At 44.1% G+C, this 16,897-nt stretch overlaps 1 protein-coding gene across 14 annotated transcripts in view; it reads right to left on the bottom strand.

Moving 5' to 3' along the window:
• ULK4 (unc-51 like kinase 4) overlaps positions 1 to 16,897 on the bottom strand; it is a 598,567-nt gene that overhangs the window by 437,855 nt on the left and 143,815 nt on the right. The gene's annotated exons all lie outside the window — the stretch shown is intronic.

The raw sequence follows: 16,897 nt of genomic DNA, 5'->3' as shown, positions 1-16,897 counted from the left end.
TGTTGATGTCAGGCAAAGGCTCGGGCAAAGAGCTCTTTAAGGAGACAAAATTGACGAAGCAGCGCGTGCATCTTAATGTAATGTGAAAACACAACATGGTGTAACAGAAGGAAAGCCCGCTCAGTGTTGATAGAACAAAATTAATAGACTGAGAACATGTGCGCACTGGGGGCTGTTTCCTGTCTTACTAGAAAGTAAACCCTTAAATGAATCAAGCATTTAAAAAAAAATGATTTAAAGACCTGGGAGAGACTATGGATACAGATGTGATACATACACACAAACATCCATGTTTATACAGACCTCAGTCCTGTGGGGGAAAAGCTCTCAAGTCATTTATTAGAAAGGAAAAAGAAAAGTCTAAGTCATGTGAACACAAAAAAATAAAGTGAAATTCCACCCGGAAATAAAACAAGATGATGCAGGAAAGAAGATTAGGGAATGTATTTAAGAACACTTTAAGAATAAATGACTGGAAGGGGCTGGCACTGTAGCATAGCAGGTAAAGCTGCCGCCTACAGTGCCAGCATCCCATCTAGGCGTTGGTTTGAGTCCTGGCTGCTTCACTTCTGATCCAGCTCTCTGCTATGGCCTGGGTAAGCAGTAGCAGATGGTCCAAGTCTTTGGGCCCCTGCACCTGCATGGGAGACCCAGAAGACGCTCCTGGCTTCGGATCGGCAGGGCTTGAGCTGTTGCAGCCATTATGGGGAGTAAACCAGTGGATGGAAAACCTCTCTCTCTGCCTCTGCCTCTCTACAGCTCTGCCTTTCAAATAAATAAATCTTTCAAAAATTAAAGGACTGGGGCCAGTGCTGTAGCATAGGTTAGGCCTCCACCTGTGGTGCCAGCATCCCATATGGACTCCAGTTCAAGTCCTGGCTGCTCCACTCAGGATCCAGCTCCCAGCTAATGCCCGTAGGAAAGCAACAGTGGATGGTCCAAGTGTGCGGGCCCCTGGACCTATGTGGGAGACCTGGAGGAAGCTCCTGGCTTTAGACTGGCCAAACTCGGGCCACTGTGGCCATTTGGGGAGTGAGCCAACAGATAGAAGACTCTCTCTCTCTCTCTTGCTCTCGCTCTGTAACTCTGCCTCTTGAATGAATAAATATATCCTTAAAAATAATAAAGGATTGGCCAGCACCGTGGCTCAATAGGCTAATCCTCTACCTAGCGGCGCCGGCACACCGGGTTCTAGTCCCGGTCGGGGCACCAGATTCTGTCCCGGTTGCCCCTCTTCCAGGTCAGCTCTCTACTGTGGCCCAGGAGGGCAGTGGAGGATGGCCCAAGTGCTTGGGCCCTGCACCCCATGGGAGACCAGGAGAAGCACCTGGCTCTTGGCTTTGGATCAGCGCAATACGCCGGCCGTAGTGCGCCAGCCGTGGTGGTCATTGGAGGGTGAACCAACTGCAAAAGGAAGACCTTTCTCTCTGTTTCTCTCTCTCACTGTCCATTCTGCCTGTCAAAAAAAACAAAAAAAAAATAATAATAATAAAGGATTAATTTTCTAGAGTATGTGTGACACCGTGATTAAGTTACAAATGGAGATGCCTACGTTCATTATCAGCCCCCAGTGCTGCAGGAGTTTGGGGTGTGAACCAGAACCGGAAGATGGGCATGCACATTTATTTGATTGCTGTGTGTGTTTCTGTCTCTCCCTTTCTCTCTGTCCTTTTTTTTTGGACAGGCAGAGTGGACAGTGAGAGAGAGACAGAGAAAGAAAGGTCTTCCTTTTCCATTGGTTCACTCCCCAATGGCCGCTGCGGCTGGTGCGCTGCAGCCAGCGCACCACGCTGATCCAAAGCCAGGAGCCAGGAGCTTCCTCCTGGTCTCCCATGCGGGTGCAGGGCCCAGGGACCTGGGCCATCCTCCACTGCCTTCCCGGGCCACAGCAGAGAGCTGGACTGGAAGAGGAGCAACCGGGACACAATCTGGCACCCTGAGCAGCACTGGAACCCGGTGTGCCAGCGCCACAGGCAGAGGATTAGCTTAGTGAGCTGCAGCACCGGCCTCTCTCTGCCTCTTAAATAACTTTATATATATAGGAGAATACTGGCAGTCATTTGCATGGAATCAAGAAAAGATTATGTGATATGGCTAAGAAATTCAGTTAATAAATAGAGATCATTAGAAAGAATCAAACATAAATCCTGGAAATGAAGAACTCAATATGTCAAGTAAAAAAAATACAGTTGAAAGCCTTAACAACAGACTAGGTCAAGCAGAAGAAAGAACATCTAAACCTCAAGACAGATCTATTCAGATAATAGACAATAAAAGACAGTTTCTAACACATCTGGGATACCATTTTATGAACACATATTTGAATGCTAGGAAACTGAGGGAGAACACAGGAGAAAAAGCAAAGGAAAGCTCTTCAATTAAATAATAGTAAAACTTCCTCAATATGGAGAAAGACGGGAACATCCAAGTTCAGTAGGCCCACAGCACTTGAAATGCATCAAAACAGAAAAGATCCTGACTGTGACACACTTCAGTCCAACTCTCAGAAGTGCAACACAAAATAATTCTAAAATCTAGAAGAAAAAGGAATGTAGTTACATTTCAGGGAACCGCCAACAGGCTAACATGTTTTTCAGCAGGAAACTTATGGCAGGAGGAAATGGAGTGATGTATTCCAAGCAATGAAAAAAAGCAAAAACTCCCAACAAAGAATAATATACCCAGCAAAGCTTTCCTACATAGATAAAGAAAAAAGGAGGCCTGCGCCACGGCTCACTAGGCTAATCCTCCACCTGCGGCGCTGGCACCACAGGTTCTAGTCCCGGTCGAGGCACCAGATTCTGTCTCAGTTGCTCCTCTTCCAGTCCAGCTCTCTGCTGTGGCCTGGGACTGCAGTGGAGAATGGTCCAGGTCCTTGGGCCCTGCATCCACATGGGAAACCAGGAGGAAACACCTGGCTCTTGGCTTTGGATCGGCACGGCACGCGGGCCACAGCTCACCGGCCATAGCGGCCATAGTGGCCATTTGGGGAGTGAACCAATAGAAAAGACCTTTCTCTCTCTCTCTCTAACTCTGCCTGTCAAGGAAGAAAAAAGGGGGGGTACTTTCCAAGGCAAGCCGAAGCTTAGGGATTTACCAAAGTTTTCTTGCCAAAAATATTTAGGGGGTCGCTGCATAGAGCAGCAGAAGGCGGACAGCCACCTTCACAAAAAAAAAAAAAAAAAAAAATATAAAACCCACTAGAAGAGCATAAACCACAAAACGGACATGAAAAGGGGAAGAAAAAAAAAAAACAAATTATATTCAAGATAAATAGAAGAAAAAATGTGATGATAGTACTGGGTCATTATTTATCAGTAATGTTGAATGTAAATGGACCAGCTTCCCTGATGAAAAGATACCAACTGGCTAAATGAATAAAAAATTAAGATCCAACAATACACTGCTTACAAGAAATTCATTTCACCAGTCAAAACACAGACTAAACTGAAAAGATAGAAAAGATAATCTGTGCAAATGGTATACTCTTTATCAGACAAAATAAATTCTACAATGCAAACTGCAAACAAGGATCATGTAATCTACAAACAGGCACAATTTTACTGCCTTGGTTCCTATGTGCATGCCCTTTATTTGTTTCTTTTGCCTAGTGGCTCTGGCTAAAAGTTCCAGGAGTATATTGAGTAAGAGTGGCGAGAACAGACATATTGTCTGATTCCAGATCTCAGCGTAAATACTTCCAGTTCCCTCCTATTAAATATGAAGCTGGCTGTGGGATTGTCATATATAGCCTTTTTCGTTTATGTTCCTTCTATGCCTAATTTGTTAAAGGTTTTTATCATTAATGGATGCTTTGTACTTTATCAAACACGTTATTGGTCTCTTTTAAATGTGTTGATGCAGTATCATTGGGAATATATACTTGTAAAATGTTGTCCTCACTGAATTATGCCCCTTAAACACTAATGTGCCCTTTTCCTCACTTTAAGAACCCCACATTATGTGGTATCAATAAATCTGCCTGTGACTTAAAAAAATGTGTATAATGTCTAAACATGAAGCAAATATAGGAAAATGTTAAAACCATGTAAGCTAACTGAATGGTTCTTTACACTTTTCTGTATTTGAAAAATATAAACTGTCAAAATAAGACAAAATCATCAAAATTAGACAAAACTGTAAAAATATATAAAAGATAGTCATTATATAATGATCAAGGGATGGTTCCACAAGACTGATGAACATAAGTGTATATGTACCTAATTCTGCTGCACATAAAAATTCTATAAAATAATCATTACTATACCCAAAGGGAGATATAGACTCCAGTAGAGCAATAGTGGTGGACTTCATACCCCACTTTAATCAATGGACAGAGCATCTAGACAAAAACAAAAACAAAATCAACAAAGAAATATCAAAGCCAATCTGCATACTACAGGTAAAATGGCCCTACGAGACATTTACAGAACATTTTATCTGACAGCTAAAGAAATAAAAGATAAACAAAGAGGAAATGAAGTCAAATTATCCCTGTTTACAAAAACTACACGATTCTATATACAGAAAAAATTAAAGATTCCATCAGAAGACCATTAGATGTGATAAATTCACTAAGTTGCATAGCACATAATCAATATACAATTATTGATGGTATTTTTATTCAGTGACAATTAACTCCTTGCCAAAGAAATCATAAAAGTAGTCCCACTCAAAATAGCTTCAAAAATTAAATACCTAGGAATAAATTTAACCAATATAAAAGACTTCTAAAATGAAAATTATAAAACAATGATGAAAGAAGACTCAACAAAATTAAAATTCTCCCATGTTCATAGATGGGAAGAATTAATGTTTTTATAATGTCCATACTGCCCCAATCAATTTAAAGACTCAATGCAGTCCTCATCAATATACCAATGATACTCTATGCAGAACCTTAAAAAAAAAATCCTAAAATTCATATGGAAGCACAGAAAAGCCCACAAAGCGAAAGCAGCCAGGAGCCAAAAGTACAAAGCTGGAGGCATCATAATGGCCAATTTCAAGACACACTACAGAGCCACAGTAACCAACAGACAGATGGAAAAGCACAGAAACTCCCACAACAAATCTACGCCTCTATAGCCAACTGATTCTCAATGAAGGTGTCACAATCATTTACTGGAGAAAGGACTGTGTCCTCAATAAAATGGTGTTGGGAAAACTGGATATTCATATTCAGAAGACTAAAATCTGACACACACAAATACACACAGCCCATCTCTTACCCTCTATAAAAATCAACTCAAATTGGATCAAAGATCTAAATGCAAGCCCTGAAACAATGAAACTACTAAAATGAAACATAGAAGAAAAACTTTAAGATACAGATAAAGGCAGCAACGTTATGGCTAAGACCACAGAACAACAGGCAACACAAGCAGAACTACACAAATGAGGGTCTGTCAAGCTAAGAAGCCTCTACAAATCTACACAGGAAAAGAAACAACCAACAGAGTGAAGGGACAACCTACAAAATGGGAGATAACTTCTGCAAACTATTTTTCTTATAAAAGATTGACATTCATTTTACATAAGGAATTCAAAATCTCAGCAACAAAAAAAAATTAATCCATTTTTGCTCATTTTAAAGTGAGCAAAATTGGACCCAGGATTTAGCTTACTGACTAAGACGCCCAGACTCCACTGTGGAGATCCTGAGTGTCATTCTGCCTTTAGCCCCTGATTGCAGCTTCCTACTAATGCAGACTCCGGGAGAGGAGGTCATGGCTCAAACAGCTGGCTCCTGCCACCCACGTGGGAAACCTGGACTGCTATTCCCAGCTCCTTGCTTCAGCCTCAGTCTAACCCCAGCTGTTATAGGTTTCTGAGTGGTCAACCAGGCAATGGGAGCTCTCTCCTTCTACCTACCTCCATCTCTCTGCCTCAAAAATACATTAGAGGGAAAATGACAGGAATAAGCCCTCATTAAAACAAGAAATTCAAAAGGCCAACAAATTTATGAAAAAAAAAATGTTCAGTAACATTAGCATCCAGGGAAATATAAATCAAAATGAGCTATCACCTCACTCCAGTGACAAAGGCTATTGTCAAAAAGAAAATAATAAACGCTAGAGAGGATGTGGAGAAAGGGGCATTTTTACACATTGTTGATGGCAGTGTAAATTCGTACAGTCATTACGAAGAACAGTAAGGAAGCTCCTTAAAACACTCAAAATAGATTTATCATCTGTTCCGGCTATCCCATTTCTGAGTGTCTATTGGAAGGAAATGCAATCAGCGTGTCAGGGATGCCTGCACTCTCATAGTAACTGGTGCATTACTCATAGTTCCTAAGATACGCAATCTACCCAGATGCCCATCAGCAACTGCATGGAAGAACATGGGATACACACACACTGGGGTATTACCCAGCCATTGAAAGGAGCACTATCCCACTACTCTGTGGAAAATGGATGGAATTACAGGGAATCACATTATATGAAATAACACTGGAGTTAGGAAACTTAAGTTTTCTCCCATATGTGGCAACTTAAAAAAGTTGATCTAAGGGTAGAATAGTGATTACCAGAGGAAGGGGAAGACAGGAGGATGAAAGACGTTGAACAATGGCTACAGAAACTCAGCTGGATAACGGCTATACATTCTAGTGTTCTGCAACACACATCCACGGTAACATATCCTGTCTTTTATGAGAGGATTTCAAAGACTCCAATCACAGAATGGTAACAAAGAAAACATCAATTGTTTTGATTCAATGCATTCACGTTGTGGGCATTGTTGAAATGTCACACTGTACCCCACAGATATGTACAACTGTGGTTAGCCTTAAATATTTAAGGAGATGCAAAGGCTAACTAACCTCATTTGATCATCACCCACTGAATACATTTATCAAATTGCTAAACAAAAAAAGTACATGGAAAATTCATGTTTTCAAAAACCTGTGCGTGGATTCCAAAGTATGTTGCATCAAAATAAACTTCCATTAATTTTGTTTTTCAGTAAGTTTTTAAAAATTATGTATGTAAGAGGCCAAGAGATGGACATATAGACAAAAAGCAGGAGCTCTCCTCCACCTTCATTCCCATATGCCCACAACACAATCCGAATCTTCCAGCCGGGTGCAGGATCTATCATTGCTGTCTTCCAGGGTCTGCGTTAGCAGGGATCTGCAGTCAGCAGCCAGAGCCTGGGATACAACTGAAATACTCCGCTGATGTGGGACAAGGGCATCCTAACCAAGTAATCAAACGCCCACCTCTTACTAATTTTTTTTGAAGTCTTCTCGTATGGTGTAGTCATAAAAATCTCAGTAACAGGGGCCTGAGCTGTGGCATAGCGGGTTAAGCCTCTGCCTGTGGCACCAGCATCCCATATGGGCAACAGTTCTAGTCCTGGCTGCTCCTCTTCCCATCTAGCTCCTTGCTATGGCCCGGAAAAGCCGTAGAAGATGGCGCAAGTCCTTGGGCCCCTGCACCCGCATGGGAGACCTGGAAGAAGCTCCCAGCTCGGGATCGGCCCAGCTATGGCCGTTGTGGCCATCTGGGGAGTGAACCAGCACATGAAAGACCCTTCTCTCTGCAACTCTACCTCTCAAATGAATAAATTTTTTTTAAAAAAGATTTGTTTAAAAAAAATCTAACAGCAACAAAACATACAAACCATTTAAGGAAAAGGAAAGAGAAACATGTAGGACTTATACCAAGAAAACCACAGACTTCTGTAACTGCTAAGAGAGCAGCTCAGTCAACGGAGGAGTGGCAGGACTTGAGACCTGGACTCGGGAAAACCTACGGAAAAATACCCATGGCTTGACGAAAGAACTGTACTCCAGTTTCTTCTATTACAAAATAAAGTGGAGAACACTGCCTAACACATCTCCTGGGCTTGATATGACGACTAGATCCCAAAAAATATCATAATGCATCTAGTTCCAAGACGCACACTTCTGAATATTTATGCAAAAGACACATAAACCAAGACAAAGCAGAAAACACACAAAACAGTAAACAAGACTTCACACAACAGCAAAAAGAAAAGGGATGAAATGATACTCTACTTCTCAAACTATGAAGACTAAGTAAACTGCTCAAATTTCAATTAAGGAGGGTGGTGTGGGAAAGCAGTTGACAAAAGACCTCTGAGCTGTCAACAGGCAAGCTAAAATACAGTTGCCCTCAACAAGTCATCTAAGAAACGCAAACTTAGGAGGAACTCATTTTTAACACAAAGCAGATCAGCAAAGATGAAGATGGACGGTGGCCAGGGTTGGCACGGCCGTAGTACCATGGAAAGATCTCAAATTCAGCCAGCTGGAAACTAAGCGTCCACCCTTCCCTTCCGCAGCAGGAAAGAGAACTGGTAAACCTCAAAAGCCTTTAACATGGTGTTTTCTTCTGGCACACCTGTTACAGCTACAGAAGTTTTGCCTAACAGGGTGATGAGCGAGTATGCCGTAGCTAAGAGAATGCTCACAACACTATTGTGTGTAAGACAGAAACAGAAACAGGAAAGAATTTTAGCATCTAAAATAGGAGATCTGAGGGTAGGTGTTTGGCACAGCAGTTAAATCACTGCTTGCGACACCCGCAACCCACATCGGAGTACCGGCTTCAAATCCCAGCTACTCCAGTTTGGATCTAGCTTCCTGCCTAGTGCACGTGCTGCAAGGTAGCAGGTGATGGCTTCAGTACTTGGGTCCCTGTCATTCAAGTGAGAAGCCCAAATGGAGTTCAAGCTCCTGGCTGTGGCAAGCATTTGGGAAGTAAACCAGTACATGGAAGATCTGTTTCTGTCCTTCTGTCTTTCACGTTAAATGCAAATACGTAAGAATTTAAAATACAGGATTTGTCAAATAAATCCTAATTCTCACCAATAATCCATCTACCCGATGTTCAGACCAACCAGGCTCACGCCATTCTTTGATGACAAATGCTAAGGACACATGGGCGGAGGGCAGAGGAAATGCAGACAGGAAGTGGTGCCACCTGACCTTACAAACTTGGAGAAGACCTTGCAGGGGCTGGCACTGTGATGTGGCAATTTAAGCCACTATCTGCAACACCTGCATCCCTCTTACAATTAAGTTCCAGTACAAGTCCTGGCTGCTCCACTTTCAATCCAGTTCCCTGCTAACGCAACTGAGAAAGCAGCAGAATTTGGCCCAGGTACTTGGACCCCTGCTACCCAGCTCTGGCCACTGTGGACGTCTGAAGAGTAAACCAGAGAATCAAAGATCTTTTTTCTCTATCACTCTCTGTCTGTCACTGTGCCTTTCAAATAAACAAAGCTTAAAGGGGGGGGGGGGGGTGGATACCAGAACACTTTACTATGCTATTATCTTCTTTAAAAAAAAATGAAAATACCACATTTTCTGTTGATCCCCTTGGGACACGCACTCCTGGACCCAGCCACCATACTATGCACTGAGACAGTCCAAGTAGCCTGCGGAGGCCCACAAAGAACGCGACCAAGGCTCACGGCCAAAGCTCTAGCCGAGTTCCCAGCGGACAGCTTGTACCAACTTGCCAGGCATGTGAAAGACCATCTGGAAAGTTTATCCTCCAGCCCCCAACACAAGCTTGCACAAATTACAGATTTGTGAGCAACACAACTTATTGTTCTTGTCTAAGCCTCTGCATGTTGGAGTGGTTCCTTACTGCAACAGATAAATGTAACGTAAGTATGTAAATAAAAAAGCAACACATCCAGCCATAAAAAGTTTCCTACAGCAATAGACATAATTTTAAAACAGAAATATCCAATAATACGTATGACGAGGGATATTTTTGCAGTTCTTCTTGATGTAATATTATTCAGCCATGACTAACAATCCTACAAAATTAAATAGGCTCATGATTTTGAGTGAAACAAACTAGACAAACTATCCTATCAAAAATTAAAAACGGTGTCTGAGATTTATTTGTAATGTAATGATCCGAGTCCCTTATGATGATGCCGTAAATTGTGGAGCTGAGCCTAAAAACAGCTTATGCTCTAAATAAGTTCTTATTTAGTCATTCCAAAAAACAAAAACAGAACAATGATGACTTTGACTCCCTACAACTCAATGCTCAGGGCTCCATATTTAATCTGAAGCCGTGTTCACCACATGTCTACAACAGTATTAATCTCCTAACAGTTGAGGGGGGAAGGGTTACAGGCTGCAGGCAAAGACTTGGTGCCTAGGATGAATAATCAAAACTACCTTTTGAGAACCAAAAATGACCTCGGGTCACTTCAGCTTGCAACCCACTATGTATTCAGCTTTGATTTAAATTCATCTTGTCACACAGCTCAACATACCTAAATAATACATGTGGAGGAGAGGGGCGGGAGCTGTTTAGTTCTGTAACTCAAACGACAGTGCAACCAATTTGTGTCCAACATTCACAACCAGGAGCCAAAGGCACTAAGCAGTGCTTTCAGAATGGACATTTCTGTCTGAACACAAAGATGGTGGCAGGAAATACTCAAAACATTAAGAATTTGTCCAAAATATATGAAGCTTCCATCACCGATCAAAATATCTGTCTGTCAAAATTAAGCAAAACGCCGAAGCATCCCTCTAGGACATAAAGACTAAAGTATCGGATCCACGAAAAACAGCAATGAGGCAGAGCATCTCCAACTCCTCTCTCACACATTTTAAGAGGTAAAATTGATCTGCTTTGGACCGACTGTCACAGCTGAAAATCAATGAGGACAGACTGGTCATTAAACAATAGTCTGGGCCGGCGCAGCGGCTCACTAGGCTAATCCTCCACCTAGCGGTGCCGGCACACCGGGTTCTAGTCCCAGTCGGGGCACCGGATTCTGTCCCGGTTGCCCCTCTTCCAGGCCAGCTCTCTGCTGTGGCCAGGGAGTGCAGTGGAGGATGGCCCAGGTACTTGGGCCCTGCACCCGCATGGGAGAAACACCTGGCTCCTGCCATCGCATCAGCGCGGTGCGCCAGCCGCAGTGCGCCAGCCGCGGCGGCCATTGGAGGGTGAACCAACAGCAAAGGAAGACCTTTCTCTCTGTCTGTCTCTCACTATCCACTCTGCCTGTCAAAAAAATAATAATAATAATAATGATAGACTGAAGAAAAACCAATGAGAAATCTTGTCGATAACTATGCTGGCACTATTTTGCTGTATAATATTGAAAATGTACTGAATAAATCTAAAATTTTTGGGTCGCACTTTCCTTAAAGAACTTTAGTCAAGTATCTGCATAAGGGACTGGTGCTGTGGCATAATATTCCTCCACCTGCAGTGCCAGCATCCCATATGGGTACCAGTTCTAGTTCCGGCTGCTCTGCATCTAATCCAGCTCCCTGCTGACGACCTGGGAAAGCAGCGGAGGCTGGCTCAAGTACTTAGGCCTCTGCACCCACATCGAAGACCCGGAGGAAGCTCTTGGCTCCTGCTTTCAGAATGGCCTGGCTCCACTCACTTCAGCCATTTGGGGAGTGAACCAGCAGATGGAAGATATCCATTTCTCTGTCTCTCCCTCTCAAATAAATAAATAAATATTTGAAAAGAAAAGTATCTATATAAAATATCTTTGACAAGTTTTATACATATGGATGAAAAATCTCACAACATAAATTCATAATCACATTAATATGTACAGATTAATTTCCATTTTCTAAACGCTTAATTAGCCACCACTGAGTCTGTATGCCTAGCAACATTGGGGGGGGGCAAAAAAAACACCAAGTAGATACTCAACATCTAACTTTTTTACATTTTCACATCATGAAATTTCACAGTGATCAGTCATGGTACTTTCAAGTAATACGGAGATCAGTTGCTACAGGCTTATTTTTAATCACTGCTGCGTACTTGGTCAAAACACTAATGCTAAAGCACCAGTTACAATCAGATTAGACTCCTAAAATAAAATTGGACAGCAGCTAGCATTGACATCAATCAGGAAAGCCAAAAGTTAAAAAGGCAGCATCTGTAGTCGGTATCAGCGTCATTCCAAAGGCAGTCATCTCACCAGTGAGCATCAGCAGACTCACCTGAGAAATGTGGTGTGGCTTCAGAAATTAATGTTTGCATCCATTTGATGTGACCTCCAAGGCACATGCAATCCAAAGTACCCATGATCAGTTATTCGGCTACAAGGTACACTCAAAGTTGTATCTCTTAGGGGGGAAAAAATAACTGAGGCAGGTGTGTGAAGCTATGTCACTACACAGCTGATGTAAGTGGCGTGGTGTGGGCTCAGTTACAGCAGAGCACAGCTCCAGGAGTTTTACATGCTTTGGGATGCGTAACATCCAGAATCCGGCACTGAGTTTTACTATATGGTCTTATTTCTAAAACCACACCAGTGAGTCACACACAGAGCTGTCTACTGGTTTGTGGTCATCCACTGCTGGCGCCGCTTCTCCCTGTATGCGTTCAAACGCACACAGGCATGTCCACGCAGACTTAGGACGACACACTCCTGTATCACCCACGCTCATCATCTGGCCGCAGCTCAGTCCACTGTTTCTTGCTAGTCTCACACTCATTCTGTGACAGCTCCCTCGGGAAGCAGTTGTAGGAATGGCTCTCTCCCAAGTTCACACATCTGTCTGTGACCCTTCTAACTGAAGACCCAAAGTGACTTCGTAAAATATATATTTTTTTTTCCTTGCTTCACCTCCTCATTTCTCAAAAATTGTACATGCCTTACTTACACTGAATTCTGGCACCAAAAGAAAGCTAATACAAAGTTTTCTGAATTTTCTGTGGTAAATAATTTCTTTTATTAAAAAGGAAGGGGAGGGACTTAGTTGGGGAAGTGACTCTAAATTAAAAACAACACAATACACAGGCATTGGTCCCCCTAAAGAACCACAAGTGCAGCTCCTTCTCTCTGTCCAGTAGGAAGCCAGAACCTTTTTATTTGTTTCCAGGTTGCCTCTCACCCACTCACGCCAGTCTGTCAAACCAAACACTTGGAGAAAACCTGAGCTTTGCCATAATAAGGTTGATAAACCAGCCCTTCACTCATGTGTAGACAAATGTAGGCACTATTCTTTAACTTAAAATAAAACAGGGGTCAGCGCTGTGGTTCACTTGGTTAATCCTCCACCTGCGGTGCCCGCCAACATCCCATATGGGCGCCGGGTTCTAGTCTGATTGCTCCTCTTCCAGTCCAGCTCTGCTGTGGCCTGGGAGGGCAGTGGAGGATGGCCCAGGCGCCTGGGCCCCTGCACACGCATGGGAGACTAGGAGGAAGCACCTGGCTCCTGGCTTCAGATCGGGCACAGTGCTGGCCGTAGCTGCCATTTGGGGGGTGAACCAACAGAAGGAAGACCTTTCTCTCTTCCTATCTCTATCTCTACCTGTCAAATAAAAAAATAATATAAAACAATGGCTGTGGTGCTGTAACCCATTAGGAAAGCCAATCACAGCCCTATACAGTCCTCCAGGATCCAGGTCAAGATCATCTTCCAAAGTTTCCAGCCCTTTCCTCTCTGCTCACCATACTCCAAATCCACTTCTGGCTCTCCCCCAGTCACTAAGCATTTTGCGCATGGTAAACGTTCCATAAGTGATAGATTTTTTTCCTTAGTAAAAACAGAACCTTGCATTTTAAACTAAAATTTGTCATACATTATTGAGCTGTCAGAGATACATTTAATTAACTAGAGGAGAAGAGAGAGAATATGCCATTCTCTCTGTTGCTACCATGAAGTACAACTAAAAACTCTGGGCATTATACATAAGCAAACATAGGGAGACTGACAGGTGGAGAGAGAGCAGACCAGGCCAGCTAGCAACCCTGGGACCTGAGGACCAACACGGCAATGCATTCACTTGGTTACATTTTAGCTTCACATATCCCAGGAACCTGGAAATACCAACAGGTGTCACACATAAATACACAGCTAAAACCAGATGGCTTAAGCCTAAGGAGTAAGAAAGGGATGGCTACTCCTGTGGTGGAATGAGAAGGCCATGCCAAGATGGCCGCTGGCACAGAAACTGCCTGGCAACAGGCTGTGATTGGATGGTTTCGGAAACCACATGACAGCGGAGTCTGCCTGGCAACAGGCTGTGATTGGATGGCTTCAGAAACTGCCTGCAACAGGCTGTGATTTGTTAGGGCATAGACCGCCCCTTGACCAGATTGGCTGCCTTGGCTATATAAGCTGCTGTAGCAACTGAAATAAACAAGTCCGCAGGCTGCTTGCCTCAGGCCTGCTTTCACCCGACTCCCAGGGTCTGTGTGGTGACTCCGCACCTCTTGCCCCCACCACGCTCCTCCTCTCAGAAATGAATCCACAGCAACACACTCCCCTGTAGCTGAACACCATGGAAAACCACAGCCCACTGCCATCAGCAGAGGGCAAGCAGGAAGCGCAGGACAATGTCACATGATCACAACAAGCCATCCCAACACCATTCGCCGGCAGAGCCGCATCAGAACAGACAAAATAGAGCCACAGAACTCCCATCCCAACATGAGGAGCCTGGAGCCCCACCCAGGCACAGCAGCGGCAGCCTCCCCTTCTCTCTCTCTGCTGTGATCATATCAGAAAAAGCAAAGCGGAGGGCCGGCGCCGCGGCTCACTAGGCTAATCCTCCGCCTAGCGGCGCCAGCACACCGGGTTCTAGTCCCGGTCGGGGCGCCGGATTCTGTCCCGGTTGCCCCTCTTCCAGGCCAGCTCTCTGCTGTGGCCAGGGAGTGCAGTGGAGGATGGCCCAGGTGCTTGGGCCCTGCACCCCATGGGAGACCAGGAAAAGCACCTGGCTCCTGGCTCCTGCCATCGGATCAGCGCGGTGCGCCGGCCGCAGCGCGCCGGCCGCAGCAGCCATTGGAGGGTGAACCAACGGCAAAAGGAAGACCTTTCTCTGTCTCTCTCTCTCACTGTCCACTCTGCCTGTCAAAAAAAAATAAAAATAAAAATAAGAAAAAAAAAAGAAAAAGCAAAGCGGAGCCGGCACTGTGGCGCAGCGTGTTAATGCCCTGGCCTGAAGCACCGGGATCCTATATGGGTGCTGGTTCTAGTCCCAGCTGCTCCTCTTCCAACCCAGCTCTTTGCTATGGCCTGGGAAAGCAGAAGATGGCCCAAATCCTTGGGCCCCTGCACCTACATGGGAGACCCGGAAGAAACTCCTAGCTCCAGATTGGTGCACTCCAGTCTTTGTGTCCATCTGGGGAGCGAACCAGCAGATCGAAGACCTCTTTCTCTGTCTCTACCTCTCTTTGTAACTCTTTCAAATAAAATCAATCTTAAAAAAAAAAAAAAGCATAGTGAGAAGCCTACTCCTTCACCACCTTTCATTAGCAAGGAGGCACCCCCACCCACATCCCACCAGCATCAGTGGACACAGGAACAAGGAACCCTCCCTCTACCAGCAAAGGTGGCAGCAGAGGAGGCCTAAGGAAGTCCTGAACTGCCACTCTTGTCAGAAGCAATGCGGGTGGCTCCCGTACCCCTGGAGTGTCAAAAGGCACCGAGCAGGGCCCTGGATGTCCACCTCCACCTGGAAGTGGCCTCCTTCACCCTGCCACCATGGTGTTAGAGGAAGCCTTCGGAAACACAACACTTGCCTAAAATCCAGCGTTTGACGGCACACCAACACCCAGAGTGTTTCGTGAATGCCAAGTTCCAGTTCTGCATGATGGAAAACTACTGAGGGTCTGGCTCACTGCAACGTGAATACACTTTGGCCTCTGGCCTATTGGTTCAGACAATGGTTAGGTGCCCCATCAGAGTACCTGAGTTCAACTCCTGGCCTGGGCCCCTGACCCCAGATTCCTGCTAATGCAGACCTGGGAGGTCCTGAATCACTGACACCCATATGCAAGACTTCGACTTCCCAGCTGCTGGCTCCAGCCTTCGTTCGGCCCTGCCCTCTGTGAGATTTGGGGGGAGTCAGAGGATGGGACTCCTCCCCCCACCTCAAATAAAAAACAGATTTTTAACAGCACTAATACTAATCCAAACCAAAAGATTATTTAGCCTTTGGTATGCTTAATTGTACAATCATTCATTTCTTTAAGATGCATGGAATAATGCCATACATTATGAAACAGCTAAAAATTAGCAAATGCAACTCATTTTACTGCTTCTGTGAATTAAGGTATTTGAAGTTTAATCAATGCATGCCTGTGCCAAGGGTTAGGAACTCCAATACATCTCTTGGCCTCTTACCACAGCTTCAACAGCAAAGCCACTCCAGTGTCACTTTTCCTAATTTCATGACTTAGAAAATTTAATGGCAAAACCTGGAAACACGAATGGCTGGGGGAAAAAATCTCTTTGAGGTACAAACTTAGCAAAATCTAAATTAGAGCAGTTACAGTAAAAGGTGGTTGGCTTTCTATTTGGAGCAAGATTACTACGCAAATCTCCTAGTTATTCACAATAGTCATGAAATTTTAACTTCCTTGATATAAAGCAAAATTTAACATGTTGCATTTAATGCAGAATAGCCATGCCCTAGAGGATCCCACTCCACAACTCACAGAACCATTACTTTTAACAGGATTCACAAAACACTGACTAGAAATATGTATCCCTGTTCCCAAACCAAAAAACAAAGGAGGGGCGGAGGGTGACTGGTTTAAAGAACTCTGCACACTACACTGCCTCCACGGTACCAAATTAAAAAATAGAAAAAGTTGCACAATTGAAAAATTTCTTCTCAACTTTGATTCATCGCTTTCCAAACATTAAACATGGCCCTTTTTAAAAAAATTTTTTCACCTAACTATAATATTCTCAAGCAAGGCTTCTCAAATCATAAAGTTAAAATCAATCACCTAGCAACCTCATTGAATTATAGACTGGGGGCCTGCACTGTAGTGTGGCTGGTTAAGCTGAGCTCAGGTTTAAGTGCTGCCTGTTCCACTTCAGATCCAACTCCCTGCGAATGTGTCCGAGAAGACAGCGGACGATGGCCCAAGTGCTTGGGCCCCTGGAATCCACACTGGA

This window comes from Oryctolagus cuniculus, chromosome 10 (genome assembly GCF_051225735.1).
Source record: "Oryctolagus cuniculus isolate XC-2025 breed Fujian yellow rabbit chromosome 10, ASM5122573v1, whole genome shotgun sequence".
Classification (NCBI taxonomy): domain Eukaryota; kingdom Metazoa; phylum Chordata; class Mammalia; order Lagomorpha; family Leporidae; genus Oryctolagus; species Oryctolagus cuniculus.
The sequence above is the reverse complement of the archived record's forward strand: the minus strand, read 5'-3'. Positions and strand labels throughout refer to the sequence as shown.